Below are 26784 nucleotides of genomic sequence, written 5' to 3'. Positions count from 1 at the left end.
TCTAGCCAGCCAAAGGACTAAGAAAGAGACATCCTAGCAAGACAGAAAATTTTCAGGAAAAAATGGCTCTGCTCTAGACAAACACCACAGGAAGACTGTAGCTGCATCCTTACCGGTGCCAGGGAAGGCACACACTGTCTTCACACACTCAGTAGGCTAAACAAGGCACCAAAACCCCTTCACTCCAGGGTGGAGATGAGGGGGCCAGCTAGAGAGCCAAGGCTTTTACCCCAATAGCTGGCTGATAGGCCAGCCATCCACATCCTTTCCTTGGGGGATTATGGACTTCTACCCCTACCCAGCTGATGCAAGGTACTCTACTTCTCGGGTCAAAACAGCCAAGTGAGGAGCTTGTGCTTCTAATTCTTCCTAATAATAGCTAGATGGTCCCCTGCTAACCTTCCTCTGCCAGAGTGGTATCAAAACAAAGCCAGCTAAAACAGATGGCTTAAATAAGATCTATAATCTCACAGCATAATATTAAAAAGTCCAGTTTTCATTTTTAAAAAGTTGCTCATCATACTAACAGTCAGGATGAACTCAAAGTGAGAAGTCTAAACAAGACATCATAAGATATCAACACCAAGATGACAGAAATGTTAGGATAACATAAAACTGAGAACAATTTTAAAGCAGCTGTGATAGACACGCTTCAACCAACAATTACAAGTATACTTGAAACAAATTAAAAGTAAATAAATAGGTTGGACATGGTGCTCATGCCTGTAATCCTAGTACTCCGGGAGGCTGCGGCAGGAGGATCGCCTCAGCCCAGGAGTCTGAGGTTGTAGTGAGATATAATCAGGCCACTGCACCCCAGCCAGGGCAAAAGAGCAAGACTCTGTCACAAACAGACAAATAAACAGCTTTAACAAAGAAATGGAAGATATAAAGAAAAATCAAATGGAAAATTTAGAGCTGAAAAAATTTAACAAAATAAAAAGCTTACTGAAAGGACTGAAGAGCAAATGGAAGGGACACAGGAAAGGAAGGAAGATAAAGCAACAGAAATTACTCACTTTGAACAGAGAAATGGAATGAAGAAAAATGGACAAAACCTCAGGAACTTGTGGAACCATAACAAAAGATCTAAAATTCAAGTCAACAGAATCTTGAAAGAAGAGGAATAGGGAATGGGATGGAAAAGTACTCAAAAATATAATGATGAAACTTCCCAGATTCAGGAATCTGAGAGAACACCAAACAGTTTAAACCCAAAGAAATCAACACCAAGATCTATCATAAGGAAATTTTTGACACCTAATAACGAAGGAAAAAATCCTAAGAACTGTGAGAGAAAAATGACACTACCAAGGAAAAATGATTAGGAGAGCAGATTTCCCAGCAGAAACCATGGAGGCCAGAACAAAGTGGTAGAATATCTTCCAAGCACTGAAAGAACTATCAACATAGAATCTTATATCCAAAGAAAATATCCACCCCCTCTTTGCAATGATATGATACCTAGACAGAAAATAAGCAGAAACAGAGAACTCAACAGTACTATCTACCAGTTGGATCAAACTGACAACAGCAACAGAAAACATTTTATTCAGGAGCCCACAGAACATAAGACAAACCATATCAGGCCATAAAACAAACCTCAATAAATTTAAAAGAACTAAAAAGAAAAGGTCAGAGTGTGTTCTCCAACCACAATGGAACCAAACTAAAAACCAAAAACAGAATGGTTAACAGGAATATCTCCAAACACTTGAAATCTAGACAGCACACTTCAAAATAATCCATGGGTCAAAGCAGAAATCTCAAGAAAATACAAATATCCACTAAATTTAATAAAAATAAAAATACACATGTAATACATCAAAATTTGTGAGACACAGCTAAAATATGTTGAGAGGGAAACTTGTAGTGTTAAATGTTCTTAATAATATAAATGTAAAAATCCTCAACAAGGTATCAGTAAATTCAATTCAGCAATAAATATACAAGAAAATTATATGCCATGACCAAGTAAGGTTTATTCCACAGATATAAGGCTGGCTTCATATTTAAAAATCAACCAAAAAACAAATCAGTCGATATAATCCACCATACCAATAGACTAAAGGAAAATATCACATGATCATATCAACTGTGCACAAAAAACACAAGATTGAATACACACTCACGATAAAAACTCTCAGAAAGATAGGAACAGAGGAGAACTACTTCAACTTGATAAAGAGCACCCACAAAACCCCTACAGTTAACATTATGCTTATTAAAGGCTGAGATCCCCTAAGTTCAAGAACGTGGTAAAGATACTTTCTCACCATTCTTATTCAACATAGTACTGATATGTTATAAGTACTATGTTATAAGTACTATTGCCACTGCAATAAGGCAAGAAAGGAAATTAAAAGTACGCAGAAGTAAAAAAAAAAAAAAGATTAAAAAAAGAATAAAAGTGGGCGACACCTATGGCTCAATGAGTAGGGCACCGGCCCTATATATGGAGGTTGGAGGTTGGGCCCTGCCCAACCTGCAACAACAACAAAAATAGCTGGGCGTTGTGGTGGGTGCCTGTAGTCCCACCTACTCGGAAGGCTGAGGCAAGAGAACGGTCTAACCCCAAGAGCTGGAGGTTGCTGTGAGCTGTGATGCCATAGCACTCTACTGAAGGTGATAAAGTGAGGCTCTTTCTCAAAAAAAAAAAAAAAAAAAAAAGAATAAATGTCCCTATTTGAAGGTGACATGATTATCTACATAGAAAATCTCAAGGAATCTGCAGAAAAACTCCTATGACTAATAATTCAGCAAGATTGTAGAATACAAGAACGACATGAAACGATATAAGCTGATTTTATTTCTACATACTAGAAATGAACACATGGGCACCAATATTAAGAATATGATTCCATATACAATTGCTTTTTTAAAAATAACTATTTACATACAAATCTAATAAAATCTAACAAAAACATTTGTATAGGGATCTATATGATAAAACTACACAATGCTGACATAAAACAAAAAATCTAAATCTAAATAAATAAAGAGACAAACTATATTCACAGATTGAAAAATGCTACATAGTAAAGATGTCAACTTTCCCCAAACTAATACAGGTCTGGTGCAATTCTATCAAAATCCCAGCAACATCTTTTTGTAGATATAAACAAGATTGTTCTATAATTTCTATGGAAAGACAAAAAAACTAAAAAAGCTAAATTAACTTTGAAAAAGAAGAATATGGAAGGAATTGGTCTACCCCATTTCAAGATTTATCATACACCAAAACTGTGTGATACTTACAAAGGGGCAGACACATACCTCAATGGAACAGAATCACAAAACTCAGAAACAGACTCATACAAATAAGACAGCCTTTTCAACAAATGCTGCTGAAGCACCTGGACATTGATAGACAAAACAAACAGAAGTACTGACATGAATCTCATTCTTCATGCAAAAATTAACTCAAAATTAATTGTGTAAAGCTATAAAACCATTTTGGAAAAAGCCTAGAAGAAAATCTTCAGAAGCTAGGTTGAGACAGAGAGTTCCTAGACTTGACATCAAAATCATGATCCATAAAAGAATAAATGGAGAAACTTGACTTCAATAAAGTTAAAAACTTCTGCTTTGCAAAAGACCCCCCTCCCGGGGGGGTGAAAAGATAAGCTACAGACAAAGGACTGGTATCTAGAATATATAAAGAACTCTCAAAACTCAATAGTAAAAAGGACAATCCAATTAGAAAATGAATGAAAGATAGTCCCCTGAAGAAAACATACAAAGAACAAATAAGCAAATGAAAAGATGTTCAACATCATTAGCCATTAGGGAAATGTACATTAAAACCACAATGAGATATCACTACCTATCTACCAAAATGGCTAAAGTTAAAAAATAGTGATAATACCAAATGCAGCAGTGATAGAGAAATCAGTCATACATCAATGGTGGGAATATGAAATGTTCCAACCACTCTAGAAAACAGTTCACAGACAAGCGAGTGGCAAATATACACATAGATAAACATGGAACAACTTTGTAAAGGACACAGGATTTGAGCAAATCTATGAGTGAGAAGTATCACTTCCACATGTGAAGGAGGGGGAACATCTTTTTTTTTTTTTTTTTTTTGTAGAGACAGAGTCTCACTTTATGGCCCTCGGTAGAGTGCTGTGGCCTCACACAGCTCACAGCAACCTCCAACTCCTGGGCTTAAGCGATTCTCCTGCCTCAGCCTCCCGAGTAGCTGGGACTACAGACACCCACCACAATGCACGGCTATTTTTTGATTGCAGTTTGGCCGGGGCTGGGTTTGAACCCGCTACCCTCGGTATATGGGGCCGGCGCACTACCGACTGAGCCACATCTTGAGAAGGAGAAGAAATCATATATAAAGAAGGCACAAAGCCAGTAATAAGCACAGTGCCTAAAAGGTATGTGTGTGTGGGGGGGGGGGGTAACGGAGAGATGGGATAACCAGTGGGTGATAATTATGAAGGGTCCCCAGAGCTGAGTTCAAATGCCACCACATTCTCAAGAGAGCCCCCCAATTTATAGCTTTCAAGCTATAACCCAATTATAGCCCAAGAATATGGGGAAGGGGAGAGAGATGAGAGGGGAAGGGGGAGGATGGGTGGAAGGAGGGTAATCAGTGGGACCACACCTACGGTGCATCTTACAAGGGTACATGTGAAATTTACTAGGTGTAGAATATAAATGTCTTAAGACAATAACTAAGAAAATGCCGTGAAGGCTATGTTAACCAGTTTGATGAAAATATTTCAAATTGTATATAAAACCAGCACATTGTACCCCATGATTGCATTAATGTACACAGCTATGATTTAATTAAAAAGAGAGAGAGAGAGAGAGCGCACCCCCATCAACTAAACCAACCAACCTGAAGCAGCAGTTCCCTCTAGCCTCTCCAGCGCCCTTTCTTCTTTATAGCACTTATCACTACCTGTAATTACTATGTACTTATTTGCATGTTTATTTAATGTGGTCCATCCCCCAGTCATCTTGAGTCTAAAGCACTGGACTTGAGTATGGCACACTTTAATCACTAAGTACTAACTGAATAAATGAATGAACATTAAGTATCCACGCCTGGTTCTCTTCTATGCAGCTGCCCCACTCCTCTTTGTCCCATTACTTGTCACTCCCTTCACCTATGTCCCCCTTTGACCTACTGTCCCTTTCTACCTGGTCTCTCCTTTTTCCTTCCTCCTCTACCTTAGCCTGGGTCTTAACCCATCAGAAAAATAAATACAGTATATTTTAAAATAGTGGTTCACAACTGCCATAGTGTAACACTTTTCTAAATCTCAACCAATTAGGAACTGTATCCAAGAAATCTGTTACTGAAAACAGAGTACTAAAGTTGTATGTTGTTACATAAGCATGATAGATGTATGTATTACATAAACAAATAAGTAAAAGCAGAAAGAGAATTATCCCTGTTGTGGCCTTACTTTCCACAGTGTGAGAGCTTTTCCCCAGACCTGAATGATCCTATCTGGTCTATGGAAAGCTGTCCATCAAAGAAAGCCAGACTAACAAAGTCATGAAAACCCAGGAAAGACTGAGAAACTATCACAGACCAAAGACTAAGGAAACATGACACCTGAATACAATGCACTACCTTGGACTGGATCCTGGAACAGAAAAAGGCTATTAATGGAAAAACTGGTGAAATCCAAATGATGTCTCGAATCTAGTCTTTTTTTAAAAGCTCTATAGAAGGCACTAATATGATTAAGATCTACATTTATTAATATTAGTTTATATTATTAAAAAGCCACATAGGGCATGCAAGGGAGCCAAGAGTGACACTCTGGTCTGTGTAGCTGGGGCTTCCAGCAAATGAAGCTACAAGTAGAACTACTTTCATTTTGCCTGTTCCCACGCTAGCGCCTGATGCCATGAGAATTACCGTGCCTGTAGCTGCTTAGGATTAACAACCAGTTTTAACTATTCTAGCATACTCATTTACCCAACAGACATTTTCTGAGTGCCAACTGCGTACTAGGCACCATAAGATGTCTAGAGATACACTGCTAGAAAAAGAAGCCACAGTCTCTGCTCTTAAAAGCTTACCTCTATTGAGAAAGCCAGGAATTTAACAAGTGTTTCCATAAATGGTGCGTGCTCCCAAGAGTTTTACAGCCTTCTGCTTATGAGAGGTACCAAACAAACCCTAAGAACATTTCATTAAACCCTGGCATTCTGAATAAAGGTTTCTCAGACTTGAAAGTGCACACAAATAACCTGAAATCTTGTTAAAGCAGATACTGATTTCTTGATGTGGGTCAGGACCTGAGATTCCTACATTTCTTCCAGACTCTGAGGTGTTTGTTAGAGATGCTGCTGGTTCACGAACCACACGTGGAATAGCAAGGCTCTGAAGTACCATGGAAACCAGCTCAAACTATCATGTAAAATGCAAGCTCCGCAAAGCCAAGGATGTTCTGTCTTCCTTATTCACCACAGTACCCAGAACTCAAAACTGTGCCTAGCAAACAGATGGCACTCAATAAATATTTATTTATGGAATAAATAAATGAATGTATGGTCTAGAGCAGTGATGTTCAATTGTAGCCACTCACCACATTTAGCTACTGAATGCTCAAAATGTGGCTAAAGTGACTAAGGATCTGAATTTTGTTTAAATTTAAATTGCCACATGTAGTTAGTGGCTACTACACTGGACAGCCCAGGTCTAGACATAGATGTAATGTAAAGAGGGCTAGGTTTGAATCTCAACTCTGCTGCTTAGCTTGTGACCTGGAAAGTTACAACTTCTTAGGGGCTTAAGCTCATTTGTTGAAATAAAAACAAAATCTAACTCCCAGGGCTCTTGACAGGAATTATTACAAAGCAATGCATTGAACTTTTCGAGACATTCTCTGCCCTCCTGAAACAGTTCACAAAGACTACTTTGCGTATTGCCCATACTTGCCAAAAAAGGCCAAAAGAGTTTGGTTCAGGGTTGATTAACTCAGTGGCTCTGAAGAATGAGGACAAGGTCATAAATTTGGGGGTGGGGGACCATCAGTTAGCAAACTGCCATCGTGTAACACTTGTACCTGCCTTGACCAGGTAAGAAAGGCAATGACAATGCAAATCGTCACAATTCCTGGTAAATCTTTAAATGGGCATTGTATTGGTCATGGATGAGTAAATGACATTTCATTCATTCATTCTTCCAAGAAAGGCTGCCACATTACCCAAAGCCCGCTACTTGCCACCCACAGACACTTGCTAATTCAGGGCCAAGTCCTCCTCGCGGTCAGCGGATCGGGAAGATCCCACCCCCAGCACCGGCGCGTCCTCCCCTCCCCCGTCGCGCTGGTCCGGCGGTGGTCAGCCTGGCACCGCGGTTCCAAGTACCACCAGGCACAACCCAGAAGCCATATTTAGCAATATTTTTGTCAATAAAACAAACTTCCGTCTTCTAAAGAAAAACGCGTCTAACTCAATGTCAAACTAGGACGGAAACTCGCGGCTCGTCGCGGGTGCCAACAGAGATCCCACATGTCTAGCGGCCCCGGAGTCCCCGACCCGCGCCCGCGCCCCGGCCCAGGGCAGCGCCGGCCACAAAGGGACGCGGACGCGGTCGGGCCTCCTCCTGCTCTCCGGTCGCGCGGGCGGCCCCGGCTCGGACAGCCCCGGCGCGGGCCGACACTCACCTCGCTCCGCGGCGGCGGCGGCGGCGGCGGCGGCGGGCGCTCCTCGGGGCCGGCCCGGGCGGAGGCGGCGCGGTCCCGCGGGCCGCAGCGCGGGCGCTACTCTGGGGCCGCCGTCCGCCGCGCCGCCTACTCGGCCACTGCCGGCGGCTCCCCCGGCGGGCGGGCCTGGCTCGGGCCCCGCCTCCGCCGCGCCCGCGCCCGCCCCCGCCTCCGCGCCGGGCCTGGCGGGCTCCGCGCGCTACTCCGGGCCGCGCCGCGTGCGCCGCCGCTGCGGCTCGCTCGGGGCCGCCTCGGCGCGGCGCACCCGGCCGCAGGGCCGCCCGCAGGCCGCTCGGGCGCGGGCCCCGCTGCGCGCCGCGTGCAGAGCGGCGGCGGCCGGTGCGGCTGCGCGGGGGAGGCGGGGGCGCCGCGCGCTCGCCCGGATGCGCGGCTCCCTCCCCTGCGGCGAGCCCGGGAGGTCCGGGCGTCCGGCCGCACCTCCCTCCCCGCAGTCGCCCTCGGGCGGCGCGGAATGCTGGGCCCGCACCCGGGCGGGGACTCCGTCGTGACCCTGAACCTGTGCACGGACAAAGAGGCTGCCGCAGCAAGTAGCATAAAACTCGGGCCGTTGCACGTCGAGTAGGTCACCGGGTGGGAGAAGATGGAGGTGTCCTCACCTCGCCGAGGAGGTCCTCGGATCTGCCCCCGGGGCCGCCAAGAAGGGAGCTGGAGGACTGTCCGGCCCTGCTGAGCCCTGCGCCTGGCGACCGGGATGCAGAAGGTCTGGGAGCCAGAGAAGTCGATGAGACGGAAGGCCGCCGACCCGCACCGCCAGAAGGGGCAGCTAGGCTTTGGGGGCCAGAAGACCCGGGCCCCCTGCAGAACCGGGACTGTTTGGGGAAGTGTCTTCCGCGCCTTGCCTTGAACGGGGACCTTCCCCTGTGGCCCTTGGCGAACACTCTGAAGAGTGGAGTGCAAAACCTTGACCCGCTATTACTCACGCTGGGCATAACCAACCCCAACCATTCTTCTAATACATTAATATTTTGCGTAAATCATTTAGAGGTTTGTGTCTTGTTGCTTCCCATCCAAGAGCTGGAGTAAGAAACTGTTCAATATTTTTAATATATGATGTTTAAATGGTCCCATTTTAAAGTACATGTTGTATATGTTCACATAATCAAAAAGCTGCTAAGCAAAAAAAAAAATTACTGAGGATTATCTCTGGAATTTTACTCTCCTGTTTTGTGCTTATCTATATCTTCCAAGTATTCTAAAATAAAAAGTTACTATTTTAAAAGTACTTACATAATGTTTTGAAACAAAGTCAATCGTGGTTAGCCTGTTAATGTTCCACAGGGAAACTTCACTTTGAAATAAAGTTGTAGTCTTAAAAAATACTGTATCCAAAAAAAAGTCTCTCTCTTGAGAGGAAAGATTTGCAAATCTGATCTGATAAAGGACTTACGTCCAGAATATATAAAGAACTCTTACAACTCAATAATGTAACTAATAATCCAATTTTAAATAGGCAAAAGGTTTGAATGGACATTTTGCCAAAGATGATATTGAAATATCAATAGTTAAAAAGATGTTTGATATCATTAGTCATTAGGGAAATGCAAATTGAAAGTACAGTGGGACCACTCTTGACACCCAGTACAATGACTGTAATAAAGATAATAACAAATGTTGACAAGGCGAAATTAGAACCCTCTGCATTGCTTACTGGAATGTAAAATGGTGCAGCCACTTTGGAAAACAGTTTACCAGGTTTTTAAAAATGTATACATAAAAATAATATATGACCTAACAGTTTCACTCCTAGGTATGTGTATGTGAAAGAATTGAAAATATATTCACACAAAAACTTGCACATAAATATTAATAACAATCTTAATTCACTAATGGCCAAAAAGTAGAAATAATTCAAATGTCCAAAAGCTGCTGAATAGATACACAAAATGTGGCGTATCCATGCAGTTGAGAACTATTTAGTTGGTTGAGCTCAGTGGCTCATGCCTGTAATCCCAGCACAGAGAGCTGGGAAAAAGACTGGATCACTTGAGGTCAGGAGTTCAAGACCAGCCTGAGCAAGAGCAAGATGCCCATCTACAAAAAGCAGAAAACTCAGCTAGGCACAGTGGCTCAAACCCTTAGTACCAGGTGATAGAGTGGATTAAAAATTAAAAAAGGAATATCTTCTATGAGTAAGCTACTCACAGGAGATATAGCATAGGGCAGCACTTGTGGCTCAGTGGGTAGGACGCCAGCCCCATATACCAAGGGTGGCGGGTTCAAACCCGGCCCCAGGCCAAACTGCAACAAAAAAATATACGGGTTTTGTGGTGGGCACCTGTAATCCCAGCTACTTGGAGAGGCTGAGGCAAGAGAATCGCCTAAGCCCAGGAGTTGGAGGTTGCTGTGAGTTGTGTGATGCCACGGCACTCTGCCAAGGGCAATAAAGTGAGACTCTGTCTCTTAAAAAAAAAAAAAGAAGATACAGCATAGAGGACCCTCAATGTAGAGAAGCCAGAAGAAAAAAAACCCATATTGTATGGTTGTATTCATAGCAGTGCCCTGAATAACAATGTGTTGGTCCATGATGGAACACCTACACAATGGTACTCCCATAGAATTAAAATGGAGCTGAAAATTTCCTATCACCAGGCCATGTCCTAGCCTTCCTCAGGTTATGGTGCACGTGTCACATTACCTTGTCTATATTCACGTGTGTTAGATACATAAGTACTTACCATTGTGTTACAATTCCCTGCAATATTCAGTACAGTGACATGCTGTGCAGGTCTGTAGGTATGTAGTAGGCTCTTCCATCTAGGTTTGTGTAAGTATACTCTTTCATATTCACACAAAGAGCAAATTGCCTACTGATTCATTTCTCAGAACATATCCCTGTTATTAAGCAACACTTGACTGTATATGAAATGTCTAGAAAACACCAATCTATGTAGTTGATAAGTGATTGCCTAGAGCTGGGTTAGGAGGGGCACAAGAGATCTTTGCAGTGATACAATGTTCTAAAATTGGATTATTGTATTGGTTGCACAATTCTGTCAATTTACTAAAAATAACTGAATTGTGCACTTGAAAGTGAATTTTATGGCCGGGTGCAGTGGCTTACATCCATAATCTCAGCACTCTGGGAGGCTAAGGTGGGTGGATTGCTCAAGCTCAGTTCAAGACCCGGCTGAACAAGAGTGAGACCCTGTCTCTACTAAAAATGGAGAAACTAGCTCAGTGTGGTGGCAGGTGCCTGTAGTTCCAGCTGCTCAGGAGGGAGGAAGGTGGAGGCAAGAGAATCGCCTGAGCCCAATAGTTTGAGGTTGCTGTGAACTATGATGCCAGGACACTCGAGCCAGGATGACCAAGTGAGACACTAAAAAAAAACAAAAAAAAAAAACAAAACAAAGATTTGCCAAGAAGGAAGGAGTGAAAGGGCATAGATGAGGAAAATCAAAATGAGGATACGGACATATACTTTGCCAATGTTAGTGTTGTTAGTCTTTGGCTCTGCCCCAAGACTTGCCGGTTTCCTCTAGTTATACAGATGTGTGCTTTGGGACGAGCATTGCCTTTGGGGTGGATAATGGTTATGATTCAGGACTTTTTAAAGGATTTTCATGATTTCTATGATTTTACCATGGAAGAAATTAATCCCTGGATGAACGAGTGGAGACACATTGAAAATGAACAATCCTACCTGAGTGGTCCATCTGCTCTGACTTTCCCTCACCACCAGCACCCACCCACAAGCCAGGAAGCCCACCAGGGGAGCTGCTCCTTTGAGCAAATTATTAACTCAAGACATTGTGTCTACAAGACCCTCTTTAAAGTAGTTGTTGTCCGAAAGATACCATATTCTTTCAAATCATGAATAAGACCTAGTTGTTTTTCAAGTAGCTGGAAAGGAAAGGAATGTCACCTAGGATGGATTTGGGTTTTCCCAAGAGGAGATGTGAGAAATTGACCAAAGCAGTGAAAACCACCCAAGAATAATTGACCCAGGTGTGGGAGGGGAGAAAAGAAGAATCATGGTTGCCCCACCTGTGGACCACCCACAGGTGGGGAAAAAAGAAGAGGGTGATGGATGAAAGAGGGAGAGGCAAAGGCAGACCCACACATGAGTCAGAGAACACGTAGGACGTGGAATTGTGCAGAAGGCACAACACTGTCATTTGAGGATTTTCTCACTCCTTGTTTTCACTTTTGCCCTGCCTTGTGGCTGCAGTCTGAGAAACGAGGTGCCCTTCCTCTTCTCCTAGCTCCCTGCCCACAGACTGCTCTAAGGCCCAGAAACAAGAGGGGGCAGATTGGGTGGAGGCAGGGGCCATGGTCCATTTGAACACTGGGTGGGGATCGGGTCACATTAATGTGGTGAAGGCCGTCCCGGGCAGAGGGAGGTGGCATCACAGCCAGGAAGCTGCCAAAGCCTTGGATTTGGTGATCAGAGCAGTACATTTTAGGCATTTGTGGGAGGTGGGCCAGGTAACTGTGACAAATAGTTGGAGGACTATACCAGATGGCTGTATCCCAAACTCTTAAATCCTGGTGGCTTAATTTAAACTACACAAATTCTTGTCTGTCCCACATTGTGCATCCTATGAGGGTCAGTGGGGGCTCTGCACATCACGGTGAGTCTGTGCTGAAGGACAATCCACAGCAGTACCTGGCTTCTCACTGGGAGGCATTAGGATGGCACATGGAAAATTCTGCAGTCTTTTAATGTTTTGCCCCTAAAGTGTCTTTATTAGGCATGCATGGGGACAGTCAATCAAGTCCCCAAATGGAATCAATCCCAGCCTGCTCCCAGAAAACAGAGAGCTGGGGGTATTTTGATTGCAATGCTAATGACTGTCAAAAGCATCAAACCAGAATATAATTATTCACTTTGAAATAATTACAGATTCATAGGAAGTTTTAAAAATTGATCTGAAAGGTTGGCCAGGCACAGTGGCTCATGCCTGTAATCCTAGCACTTTAGGAGGCTGAGGTGGGTGGATTGCCTCAGCTCAAGAGTTTGAGACCAGCCTGAGCAAAAGCGAGACCCTGTCTCGAAAAAATAGCTGGGCAATGAGGTGGGCACCTGTATTCCCAGCAACTTGGGAGGCTGAGGCAAAAGGATCTCTTGAGCACAAGAGTTTGAGGTTGCCGTGAGCTATAAAGCCACAATACTCAACAACAGGGCACAGAGTGAGACTTCCGTCTCAAAAGAAAAAAAAAATCGATCAGAGAGGTCTTTTGCACCTTTTACCCAGTTTCCCCTAGTGGATGCATCTTACCTAAGTATATTATAATATCAAAACCAGGGAACTGACATTGGTATGCAATACATGTGTGTTTAGCTCTATACCATTTTCGCACGTGTTGATTCCTGTGACTACCACCAGAATCAAGATACAGAGCTGCTATCTTAAGTTCACATGACCTAAGTGTGCTAACACTGACCAAAGCTGAGACATTTCACAGTGACTCACTAGCCAATTATGAATGTTCAATTCATAGTTTACTGTGAGGCCTTCACACACCATCAATTGTGTAATTAATTTTTAACACACAGGCAGTAATCAAAGGGGGTAATGAGCCACAATAACGGTTAAGGTCTTCTGACAGGTGAGCAAAGTAGATCCAGAAGTTCTCTTATTTATTTATGTTTTTTTTTTTTTTTTGAGACACAGTCTCCCTTTGTCACCCTTGGTAGAGTGCCGTGGCGTCACAGCTCAAAGCAACCCCTTGGGCTTAAGCAATTCTCTTGCCTCAGCCTCCCAAGTAGCTGGGACTACAGGCGCCTGCCACAACACCCAGTTATTTTTTAGAGAGGGAGTCTCACTCTGGCTCAGGCTGGTTTTAAACTCATGAGCTCGGGTGATCCACCCTCCTCAGCCTCCCAAGTGCGTGGGTTACAGGCATGAGCCATTGCACCCAGCCCAGAATTTCTTCTGACACCCATTGTGGGTGGGAGTCACTGTTTGTCCTTCCTCGACGGTTGCCAAGTTGGAAGAAGGCCTCAGAGCTCTCACAGGCTCTCACAGCCCTTGAAGCCATTTCAGACATAGCCAGGTCCTTTTTTATAATCTTCTCAGATTTGCCTATTTTCGTTATCTCAGCCACCTTTTACTTTTTGTTGGTTCATTTTAGGTCCCAGGTGGTCCTGGGCAACAACAGGTGTCATCACCTCAGTCACTGAAGGGGTAAGCAGCTTCACTGTGGGCTCAATGCTACTTCACATGAATGACCATTTTCAGACATTAAGATCACAAACCCTCACCACAAAGCTCTCCCTGTGCTTCAGTTTTATAGTCGCACTCTTCCCCACCCCCCACCATCTCTAACGCCTGGCAACCACTCATCTCTTTTCTGTCCCTATAATTTTGCTATTTCAAGAAGTTATATAAATAGAATTACATAGCATGGGTTTTTTTTTTTTTTTCTTTTTTGAGACAGAGTGTCTATCACCTGGGCTAGAGTGCAGGGGCATCATCATAGCTCACAGCAACCTCAAACTCCTGGGCTCAAGCAATCCTTCTGCCTCAGCCTCGCCAGTAGGTGAGACTACAAGCAAAAGCCACCAGGTCTGGCTGATTTTTTTCTATTTTTAGTGGAGATGGGAGTCTTGCCCATGCTCAGGCAGGTCTCCAACTTCCTCCTGCTTTGCCCTCCCAGAGTGCTAGGATTAGAATTGTGAGCCACTGTGCCTGGCCAGCATGTGGCCTTCTAAAATTGGCTTTTTGTGGCTCAGTACCTATAGCATAGTGGTTATGCTGCTGGCCACATACCCCAGGGCTGGTGGGTTTGAACCTGGCCTGGGCCTGCTAAACAGCAATGACAAATGTAACAAAAAAAAAGCCGGGGTTTATGGCAAGCTCCTGTAGTCCCAGCTACTTGGGAGGCTGAGGCAAGAGAATAGGTTAAGCCCAAGAGTTTGAGGTTGCTGTGAGCTGTGACGCCACGGCACTCTACCAAGGGTGACAAAAGGAGACTCTAAAAAAAAAAGAAAAGAAAAGAAAAAAATTGTTTTTTTCTACTCAGCATAACACCTTGCATATAATCAGATCATGTTTTGTTCATTTATTTTTGTGCTTTCTACTCTGTCAACTGGGTGGAGATGAAAGTTCTGGTTCTCCCCTTGGTTTTCTCAGATACTAACCTAGCAGGAGGAGGGAGGTTCTGAGAGCTGCCTTGCTACAAGGGTGAAGGCCGTCTACACAGCTTTTGCAGACTGAGGTGGGGTGAAGTCACGTATTTTTTTCTGCTATTATCTTAAAGTTTTCTGTCTTGATAGGTTGCCTCTTTCTTGGTCTTTTGGCTAAAGAGACTAGGCATTTCTTGGGTTTAAAAGAAATTTTGCTTTGTGCTGTTCCTAGTTCATCCACTTCTTTAGCATTTGGTCCAGGATACTTGAGGCGAGAAGAGAACTGAGGGAACTCATTGCCCTGCCATTCCTTGGATGTTGATACCATAATGCCCTGTGGATCCCTACAGATCCCCAGTCAATCCCTTCTTCTCTTCACCTTTCAGAGTCCTCTGTTTGATACATGATGCTAGGATGTTCTTAGTAGGAAGTATACTACATTCACTGTTTCCCCTTGTTCTGGAACCAGAAGTTGAGAAAACAGAAATTAGATTAGATTTCAGATTATGTCTATAAAAATGTCACTTTCAGTTTCTCACAATCCAATCAGCTTTCTTGAGTCAGAGAGGAAATTGAAAATGTACTGCTGGTCTATTGGAAATTCTGTATACACACCTTAGACATTTATATAGGCTGTAATGTTTACTGTAGTGGAAAAAATGTTAAGAACTGCTGGATCAGAGACTGGGACCCTGAAGTCAGCAAGCATGAAGGAGAGGAAAAGTGGAGACAGCCAATGAGAAGGGCCAGCCTGTGACACTGCAGGGGGGCAGGGCTTGCATTGACAAGGCCCAGGACATGCCAACTAGACATAAGGTCAGTGAAGGTGAAGAAGGTAGTGTATAAAAATGAACCTAAGAAACTGAAAATTTTAAAAAAGTCAGACAAGTCACCAATATGTGTGTGTGTTTAATTTTGAGAAAAGCAGACACCAGGACAGAATAAAAACTAAAATAGGTTAAAAAATCAGCAAGGACAATGAAAGCAAGTCTTAGGAGACAGTGGATTTGGGAAAGAAGGAAAGAAGCATTTAAAAGGAAATCAAATGGCATTATTATTATTATTTTTTTTTTTGAGACAGTCTCAAGCTGTTCCCCTGGGTAGTGTGCTGTAGCATCATAGCTCACAGCAACCTCCAACTCTTGGGCTCAAGCGATCCTCTTGCCTCATTTTTTCTATTTTTAGTAGAGACAGGGTCTCAATTTTGCTCAGTGTGGTCTTGAACTCGTGAGCTCAAGCTACCCACCACCTTGGACTCCCGGAGTATTAGGATTACAGGTGTGAGCCACGACCCCCAGCCAAATGGCATTAATTTCAAATAAGACGTGAAGGAGGTGATAAGTTCCTGGTTCAAAAGAGGTAGTATAGAGTAAGATGATCAAAATTTTAGCTGTGAGTGCACATTAATTCATGGTACTATTAGACGGCACTTAGAAAGGCTCAGTGCAGTGGGCGTGGTGGCTCATGCCTGTAACCCTAGCATTCTGGGAGGCTGAGGATCCCTTGATCCCTTGAGGGAGGGAATCCCTTGAGCTCAGGAATTCAAGACCAGTTTGAGCAAGAGGGAGACTTCATCTCTACTAAAAATAGAAAAAAATTAGCTGGGCATTGTGGCTGGTGTCTGTAGTCCCAGCTATTCGGGAGACTGAGGCAGGAGGATCCACCTGAACCCAGGAGTTTGAGGTTGCTGTGAGCTAGGCTGACACCATGGCACTCTTGATTAGGTCTCACTGTCTCAAAAAAGGAAAAGAAAAAAGAAGGACTCAGTGAAAAAATGCAAGTCAAGTAGCACAGAGCAGCAGAGATAACCATAGGTCTTCTCCAGTTACAAGCGGTTTTCAAAGGTTTATGTTATAAAACACATTTTCTTGGCTTCTTCTTTTGTCAAGTCGTATCTTTCCAACTGAACAATCTATCTGAATAATGATCTCTATATTTCCAGCCTAAGAGTGAGACACTGCTTTTTGTAAATTTAGGACCTGGGGTACAGTAACAAAAGCTTCATGACTTAATAGCAATATGCCATACCACTTGCCTAAATGGTCCTTACAATAATTTTCACCATGTTCTGAGGACTCAGTTTTTACCTTGCAGTCCATCCATCCTACATAATCCTGCTATACAGGCCTTCCTAAAGCACCTCTTTCATGAAGCCCTCTCTGTCTACACGTGGCAGTCAAGCACTTCACAACCGGTTCCCTCCCAGCTATCCCAGACCTGTTGCCACAGCCCGTCCCATCCATGAGACTGTTTTGTCCCAGCTCACTCTCCACCCCTTCCCCACCCCCTCCTTGCCCACTCCCCACCCCCTCCCCACCCCTCCTTGCCCACTCCCCATCCCCTCCCCACCCCTCCTTGCCCACTCCCCACCCCCTCCCCACCCCTCCTTGCCCACTCCCCACCCCCTCCCCACCCCTCCTTGCCCACTCCCCACCCCCTCCCTGCCCACTCCCCACCCCCTCCCCACCCCTCCTTGCCCACTCCCCACCCCCTCCCTGCCCACTCCCCACCCCCTCCCCACCCCTCCTTGCCCACTCCCCACCCCCTCCCTGCCCACTCCCCACCCCCTCCCCACCCCTCCTTGCCCACTCCCCACCCCCTCCCTGCCCACTCCCCACCCCCTCCCCACCCCTCCTTGCCCACTCCCCACCCCCTCCCTGCCCACTCCCCACCCCCTCCCCACCCCTCCTTGCCCACTCCCCACCCCCTCCCTGCCCACTCCCCACATGTACTGTGCTGTTTCTCCCTTGCCTACTTTCTTCCATCTTTTTTTTACTCCAAAGCTTCCATGCCAGTGCAATTTTTCTCTACCTTCTACAACCTCTTCAGTTAGATCTTTTCTTTTTTCTGAATCTCTACAATTTCATCATGTGTAGAACTTTTCATTTTCTGACACAAATGTCTCATCAAATTGTTGCTGTAATGTTTTATGTTTTAAAGGCTTTTATCACCTCCTGGATGATGTGCGCTGTACTTTGTACATTTTAAATATAAAAATAATGCACATGTCTGATAAAAAATGTACATGGGATTTTACATAGAAAGATATGTAAACTAAAAACTTAAATTCTCTCCCCCAACACCATCTTAAGAAGTAACTACTTGTAACAATTTCTGTATGGTGGTAGTTACTCTTACTTCTCCTGGAAGATACCTCCCTATATCCAAATAACATAATTTAAATTCTTGATTTATCTTATTTATTTATTTTGAGGTAGAGTGTCACTATGTTGCCCTCAGGAGAGTGCTGTGGCGTCACAGCTCACAGCAACCTCCAACTCTTGGGGTTAAGCAATTCTCTTGCCAAACCTCCCAAGTAGCTGGGACTCAGGCACCCGCCACAATGCCCAACTATTTTTGTCATTGTTGTTGTTGTTGCAGTTGTCGTTGTTGTTTAGCTGGCCTGGGGCAGGTTTGAACCCGCCAGCCTCGGTGTATGTGACTGGCCCTGTAACTACTGTGCTACAGATGCCAAGTTGATTTATCATCTTTAGATAGTGAGTGTGTTCATTTTTGCTGCCATATAAATAATCCCCATACTGTGGCTTACAACAACAGGCATTTATTTCAAGCTCATAAGACATTGGTCTGCAGCTATGCTGGACTTGGTCAGCCTTGGCTCCATGGGTCTTCCTATTTTGGGACTTGGGCTAAAAGAGTGGCCATTATTTGGGGCATTTTCTTCTCATGGCAGAGGGCCACAGCTCAAGAGGAACAACAGAAACATATGATATTTCTGGAAGCCTCTGTTTAGAACTGGCTATTGTCACTTCTACCCACATTCCGTCATTGAAAATAATTGACACGGCCAAAACTGGAATTCATGGAGTAGGGATGGTACAATCTGTGCTCTTTGAGAAGGCATGCCAAGAATCACACAACAAAGAGTGGGGATGTATAATCTATTACAGGAGGAAGCGGAGCTGGGAACAGCTACCATACACAAATATCTACGAGTCCTATTTATCAAAGACAAGGAGTTAAGCTCACTCACACTACCCCATGTCCATCGTCTTCTCAAAGTTTCTTAGCTGTATTACTCATAGTTCTTCTATTGGCTTACTTTATAACTTTAAATCATATAAAGTGCTTTTTTGTTCATTCAACTTTAGATATTGTCTCTCAAGTCTTCATCACAAACAATGAGGATATGTAGACTCTTAAATTTTCATATGTACTCTTCTCTTTTTATCTCCCAACTCTCACATCATGAAGGTTGTATGTTTTAGAACTGTAAGTCTTTTATGTCTTGTAAAGAAGCTGGTTTAAAAAACTAAACTCCAATAAAGAGCACTTATAATACAATAATTGTGTACCTATTATTTTCCATAGAACTAAGAAATGTCATTGGATTTATAGAGTAGGAAAAGGAAGTTTTCTCTTAAACATGTATAGCTGCAAAATGAATATTTTAAAAACCAAGATCAAATGGTTTATCATTCATCATACTCCTATGCTACTCATGTAGAGCATATGTAGAGCTATTTATTTTTAAGGGCTTTTCTGTTTGTCTTACTTTTTCTTGTTAACAGTAGAAACAGTCACCTTCACTCTATCACTAAGTTCACACAACTTCTTATTTATTTATTTATTTATTTATTTTTATTAAATCATAGCTGTGTACATTAATGCAATCATGCTGGTTTTATATACAATTTGAAATATTTTCATCAAACTGGTTAACATAGCCTTCACGGCATTTTCTTAGTTATTGTGTTAAGACATTTATATTCTACATCTAGCAAATTTCACATGTACCCTTGTATAATGCACTAGAGGTATGGTCCCACCAACCTCCCTCCTGCCATCCTTTCCCCCCCCATCTTCCCTTTCTTTTCATAAGAAAGCTATAAATTGGTTTCATAGTAAGACTGAGTACATTAGATACTTTTTCTTCCATTTCTTCTGTTCTTAAGATACTTTGCTAAGAAGAGTATGTTCCAGCTCCATCCATATAAACATGTAAGAGGTAAACCTTCTTTCTTTAAGTCTGTATAGTATTCCATGGTGTTCATATACCACACATACAACTTCTTAAATAATACGTATTTGCTGATGTCAATCCATTTTCTTATCAAATACAATTGTCTCCAAGTCTGATTATGTGTTTAATTTGAAATAATTGCCTTTATATCTGCTGTCCATGCAATCACATAGGAGTTTTTTATTGTCATTCTGAGTTGTGACCATCATTACTTTGATTCCATATCTTCATCTTTTTTGATATACATTTTCATTTACCTACAATATATGCTCAAGTGATTCTTTTTTCCAGGAGGGGAATTGAATGTTGAATCTTTTCAGTATGACTGATGAATTGGCTAGACTCAAGTCACGTTCTCTTAGTACTTTGAAGGCATTGTTTCATTGTATTCTAGCCTATAGCTGGAAAATCTGAAAGCCAAAAGGATTCTCATCGCTCCGCAAATGAATTATTTTTGCTCTCAGGAAGCTTTTAAGAGTTTTCTCTTTAACTTAATGTACTCAAATTTTATAAAGATATGTGAATTCACAATGAGTCCTTTTTCAAATCAGGGTTTTGTTTTGTTTTATTTGAGACACAATCTTGCTCTGTTCCCTCAGACTCCTTGGCTCAAGACATTCCCTAGTTGCTGATATTGCAGGTGTGTGCCACCACACCCAGCTGATTTTTTTGTAGAGTCAGGATCTCACTCAAACTCCTGGCTTCAAATAATTCTCCTGCCTCAGCCTCCCAGAGGGCTAGGATTACATGAGCCACCGCGCTCAACTGAAAGCACTGGTCAGCAGTGTTGAAGACATGTGGAGAATATACAAGAGGAACACAATTATTTTTCAGAGCATTTCAATCTATAGGAGGACATTTACAGTCTGGCTAAAGGATGAATTATTAAGTAGCTCTTATATAATGAATTCTTAATATGTCAAATTGAGTCCAGTTATTTACTTTTATGTCTAATGTGATTGTGTATAGGATGAGCTATTTATTTTTGCAACTTCTGGTAAAAATATTAAATTTTGTAACTTTGTGAAGAGGGAAAAAAGTGAGCCATTTCTTTATTGTCTCTTTGCTAAAATGTAAAAATTAGTGGGTTTTTTTTTTTTACTAATTTTTCTCATTACTGTCATTTAAATATAATTATAAAATAAATATTTCAAATTATAATTCAATAGGCTATTTAGTTAGTAAATGACTAGAAATTAATTATTTTCATTTCTCCTTTTGACTTGTCTTGTAACTTGATGACATTTACTATAAGCTTCTTGCTAGCTTGTCTTGTCTTCTTTAGACTCTTATATATTCTCCTTTATTATCCAGGAAATCACATCCCCCAACCATGACCATTTTTGTCTTTTCCTTGTGGGCATAATCCTAGATGTGATCTGAGGCCAGAGTCCTGAAAATTCAGGTCATTATTCCTGAATACTGACATGGTCACCTTTCAAAGTAGGTGAGAATAAATGAGATGTGATTGAAAATTTAGAGCCAAGGTGGTTTCCAAAAATATTGAATAAAGTGAGGATACCACCTCCGAAATCTTTATAATCTCTGTGCCTCCAACAAAAGAAAACATTCAAGGAATATTCTACAGGAACTGATATGGGGAAAGAGCTTACTTCTTTCATACTAAAGCCTTGAGATCCCTTAAAATCATGTTTCTCAATCCTAAGAATAATTCAGAATTCTCTAGAGATGCTAGTTAAAAATACACCTGTCTGGGCCCCACACTTGAAGTATATTGGAGCAGGTAGAGCTGGCTCTATCCCCTCCCAGGCCAGGAGAACTTCCAAGAAAGTCTTTGAGGTTTTTAATAGATCTTGATCCAGAAATTAAAAACCTAAGGATTTGTATTGCAACAGAACAGTTAAATGTAATTGCCAAACAGTTGCCACCCACCCCACCCTCACAAGGTGTTGTCATATTCAGAAGGACTTACAGTGTTTACATTTCTTTAGGCATCAGTTGTTGATTAAGTTAGATGATAAGACATTAAAAATTTCCATTTGGGTGTTTTCTCAAGATACCTTCTCAGACAAATGATTGCAAGATTGAATATTAAAGTAGAAAAAAATGAAATCTTAACAATGAATATGTCTCTGTCTGGGTACACATGCATATGCTTTTTTAAAAAATTAATTAAATTAAATTAATTTATTTATTTTGAGACAGAGTCTCACTTTGTCACTCTGAGTAGAGTGCTGTGGTGTTACAGCTCACGACAACCTTAAACTCTTGGGCTTATATGATCCTCTTGTCTCTGCCTCCCTAGTAACTCCCTAGCAATGCCCAGATTTTTTTTTTAGAAAAAAGGTCTCACTCTTGCTCAGGCTAGTCTTGAACTCCTGAGCTCAAGCAAACCACCCGTGTTGGCCTCACAGAATGCTAGGATTACAGGCATGAGCCACCACGCCCAGCTCTGAAGTATAACATTTAATATCAGCATTAGAGAGAGTTTGTTAGTATTAAACTGTTTCTATTTGTCAGAACATACCTTTTTGTCATCTTATTCTCAGAAGATGTCAGCAGGAATACAGTCTTGTATTAACAATTGTCTCAACATATTGAAGATACTGTTTTCTGGCTTCCATTGTCACTGTTGAGAAATCAGTTATCAAACAAATTTTTATTTTTTATTTTTTGTATTAAAACACAGCTGTGGCGAGAGAGATTAAAGATGGCGGCCGAGTAACAGCTTCCCTGCAACTGGGCATGGTGAGTCTGGGGAGATAAGACTCCAGGCATCTCTGGCTGGTGGGATCTGCCTATAACCATCCCTTTGAGGATACAGGGAGTCAGGGAGTCAGCAAGGGACTTCTGGACCCCAAGAGGAAGAAAAAAACAGTGGGAAACTGGCAAGTGGTTGCGTGTGTTTGATCGACCTAATCATGCCGGCAACCGTAAGTACAAGCAGCAGTGAGACTGCAAACCAGAAAGGCCTTACCTGTGAACTGTGTAGGTGTTTTTGGACTTGGAACTCAGTGGAACTGCCTTGGGGAGAGCTTGAGCAGGAGTGCGGAGAATTTTGGGCATTGTCTGGGGCCCCAGACAGAGCCGTGGAGCTGGGCGGCTGGGAGCCATTGTGAGAGAACTGCCCCAGCAAGCTCCACCCTCAGGGTCCCAGAGCAAGGATCGGGCGGGACCTAGTAACCTAGTGAATGATCAGCCTAAAGGCGGGGACTGAGCTCCCTTACAGCCTTAACCCTCATGGGCACAGTGAGATGGTTTTGGCAGACTGGAGGCTTGGGCTGTTGCCCTGGGTAGAATGCCGTGGTGTCACAGCTCATAGCAACCTCAAACTCCTGGGCTTGGCACCGCCCGGACCTTCATAAGATCAGCACCGCGACCACACACCAACCGGGCCTCCGAATGCCCTGACCAGGAACTGCAGGAGCCGGGCAACCCTGCGTACTCCCTCCTGTGTCCTTCCAGCCCCCACACTGGCCCGCTCATCTGGCCAGGGATACTGGTAGCTGCGTGCCCTCTGGAGCCCTCCCTGACTCTGCGCAGAGCCCTTCTCCTGTCCAGAGACTGCTGGAGTCTTGGGCTGTCTGTGCCAAAGTCACTGGGTGACAGGCACTCCAAGAACCATGTGTACCACCTCCTGCCCTGTTGCTAGATCTGGGTGTGTCACACGGTGGAGCTGCTTCCACAACCAGAACTCCCTAGCTGGAGCAGCCCCAGAGGACCTACACAGGGTCACTCCCTACAAAGATCCAGCAACAACAGAGTGATCCCGCTGGGGTTTAATCTGGGAGAGACACCTCCCCAACTTTGAGGACGGCCAGAGGCAACAGTGAAAAACAATCATGAGGTGAAATCAACAGAAAAACTCTGGCAATATGAATAATCAGAGTAGATCAACTCCCCCAAGGATCAATGGGGTAGACACAGCACAAGATCCCATGTACAAACAAATAGCTGAGATGTCAGAAATCGAATTCAGAATCTGGATAGAAAAGAAGATAGAACTCAAAGCAGTAACCCAAAAGATATCTCAAGAATTCAACAAATTCAAAGATCAAATGACCAAAGATTTGGACACATTGAGACAAGAAGTTGAATCCCTCAAAGATCTGAGAAACACAGTAGAATCCCTCAGTAACAGAATGGAGCAAGCAGAAGAAAGGATTTCTGACATTAAAGACAAAGTTTTCGAAAGCTCCCAAACTCTCAAAGAGGATGAGAAATGGAGGGCAAAAACAGATCACTCTCTCAGAGAACTCTGGGATAATTTGAAGAAAACCAATACTCGTCTTATAGGGATCCCCAAAAGTGATGAAGTGGCCTCTAAGGTCACACAGTCTCTTCTCCATGAGATTATGAAGGACAACTTTCCAGACATGACAAGAGATTCCGAAATTCAGGTAGCAGACAGTTTCAGAACTCCAGCACGACTCAACCCAAATAAGACATCCCCCAGACACATCATAATCAATTTCACTAAAGTTAATATGAAGGAGAAAATTCTGAAAGCTGCCAGATGAAAGAAAACCATTACCTACAAGGGGAAGAATATCAGAATAACTGCAGATCTCTCTGCCGAAACCTTTCAAGCTAGAAGAGGATGGTCATCGACTTCTAACCTCCTGAAACAAAATAACTTTCAACCCAGGATCCTGTACCCAGCTAAACTGAGCTTCATTTATGATGGAGAAATTAAATACTCAACGACATTCACATGTTGAAGAAATTTGCCATAACTAAACCTGCTCTCCAGGATATTTTCAGACCTATCCTCCATAAAGACCAGCGTAATCCTCCACCACAAAAGTAAACTCACCAAGAAAATTTTGATCAAATTCCAACTTCCACAGTTGCCAAAGGGTTAAAAATATCCACCGGACTCTTGAAAGGCTTATCAATATTCTCAATTAATGTGAATGGTTTAAACTGTCCTCTAAAGAGGCACAGGTTGGCTGACTGGTTACAAAAAATTAAGCAAGATATCTGCTGCATACAAGAATCTTACATTAAAAGACAGATATAGATTCAAGGTGAAGGGATGGTCATCTATATTCCAGGCAAATGGAAAGCAGAAAAAAGCAGGCATTGCAATCCTGTTCACAGATGCAATAGACTTTAAACCAAGCAAAATAATTAAGAATAAGGATGGACACTTCATATTTGTTAAAGGTAATACTCAATATGATGAGATCTCAATTATTAATATTTATGCACCCAACCAAAATGTACCTCAATTTATAAAAGAAACTCTAACAGACATGAGCAACTCGATTTCCTCCACTTCCATAGTAGTTGGAGATTTTAACACCCCTTTAGCTGTCCTGGATAGATCCTCCAAAAAGAAGCTAAGCAAAAAAATCTAAGATTTAAACTTAACCATTCAACATCTGGACTTAACAGACATCTACAGAACATTTCATCCCAACAAAACTGAATACACATTCTTCTCATCAGCCCACGGAACATACTCCAAAATCAACCACATCCTAGGCCACAAATCTAACCTCAGCAAATTTAAAAAAAATAGAAATTATTCCTTGCATCTTCTCAGACCATCATGGAGTAAAAGTTGAACTCAATAACAACAGGAACCTGCATATCCATACAAGAACATGGAAGCTAAACAACCTTATGCTGAAGGATAGATGGGTTATAGACGAGATTAAGAAGGAAATCACGGGCGGCACCTGTGGCTCAGTCGGTAAGGCGCCGGCCCCATATACCGAGGGTGGCGGGTTCAAACCCGGCTCCGGCCAAACTGCAACCAAAAAATAGCCGGGCGTTGTGGTGGGTGCCTGTAGTCCCAGCTACTTGGGAGGCTGAGGCAAGAGAATCGCTTAAGCCCAGGAGTTGGAGGTTGCTGTGAGCTGTGTGAGGCCACATAAAGTGAGACTCTGTCTCTACAAAAAAAATAAAAATTAAAAAAAAAAGAAGGAAATCACCAAATTTTTGGAACAAAACAACAATCAAGACATGAATTACCAGAACCTCTGGGATACTGTAAAGGCAGTCCTAAGAGGGAAATTTATAGCACTGCAAGCCTTCCTCAAGAAAATGGAAAGAAAGGAAGTCAATAACTTAACAGGACATCTCAAGCAACTGGAAAAGAAAGAGCACTCCAACCCCAAACACAGCAGAAGAAAAGAAATAACCAAAATCAGAGCAGAACTAAATGAAATTGAAAACAAAAGAATTATACAACAGATCAATAAATCCAAAAGTTGTTTTTTTGAAAAGATCAATAAAATAGATAAACCTGTGGCCAACCTAACCTGGAAAAAAAGTGAAATCTATAATTTCATCAATCAGAAATGATAAAGATGAATTAACAACAGACCCCTCAGAAATTCAAAAAATTCTTTACAAATACCACAGGAAACTCTACTGTCAGAAATATGAAAATCTGAAAGAAATTGACCAATACCTGGAAGTACGCCACCTACCAAGACTTAGCCAGAACAAAGTGGAAATGTTGAACAGACCCATATCAAGTTCTGAAATAGCATCAACTATACAAAATCTCCCTAAAAAGAAAAGCCTAGAACCAGATGGCTTTACATCAGAATTCTACCAAACCTTTAAAGAAAAACTAGTACCTATACTACTAAACCTCTTCCAAAATACAGAAAAAGAAGGAATATTATCCAACACATTCTCCGAAGCAAACATCACCTTAATACCAAACCCAGGGAAAGACCCAACAAGAAAAGAAAATTATAGACCAATATCACTAATGAATATTGATGCAAAAATACTCAATAAGATCCTAACGAACAGAATCCAACAACATATCAAAAAAAGTATACACCACGACCAAGTGGGATTTATCCCAGGGTCTCAAGGCTGGTTCAATATATGTAAATCTATACATGTAATTCAGCACATAAACAAACTAAGAAATAAGGGCCATATGATTCTTTCAATTGATGCAGAAAAAGCTTTTGATAATATCCAGCATCCCTTCATGATCAGAACACTTAAGAAAATTGGTATAGAAGTGACATTTCTTAAACTAATAGAGGCCATCTACAGCAAACCCACAGCCAATATCGTATTGA

At 42.5% G+C, this 26784-nt stretch overlaps 1 protein-coding gene and 1 pseudogene across 5 annotated transcripts in view; one reads left to right on the top strand and one right to left on the bottom strand.

The window, feature by feature from the left end:
• GALNT1 (polypeptide N-acetylgalactosaminyltransferase 1) overlaps positions 1–8442 on the bottom strand; it is a 145276-nt gene extending 136834 nt beyond the window's left edge. Inside the window, exon 1 of one of the 5 annotated variants that reach the window (XM_053571570.1) lies at positions 8309–8442. The gene's annotated coding sequence lies outside the window, so the exon portion shown is untranslated. Of the gene's footprint in view, positions 1–7652; positions 7801–8308 lie in introns of those variants that run through there. The other 4 variants (XM_053571569.1, XM_053571567.1, XM_053571566.1 and 1 more) reach the window with 4 other exon arrangements.
• LOC128571687 (ribosomal RNA small subunit methyltransferase NEP1-like) overlaps positions 8404–26784 on the top strand; it is an 84677-nt pseudogene continuing 66296 nt past the window's right edge.

The sequence above is a fragment of the Nycticebus coucang genome, chromosome 19, assembly GCF_027406575.1.
Source record: "Nycticebus coucang isolate mNycCou1 chromosome 19, mNycCou1.pri, whole genome shotgun sequence".
NCBI classification, from domain to species: domain Eukaryota; kingdom Metazoa; phylum Chordata; class Mammalia; order Primates; family Lorisidae; genus Nycticebus; species Nycticebus coucang.
This window is presented reverse-complemented; position numbering and strand designations above follow the sequence as displayed.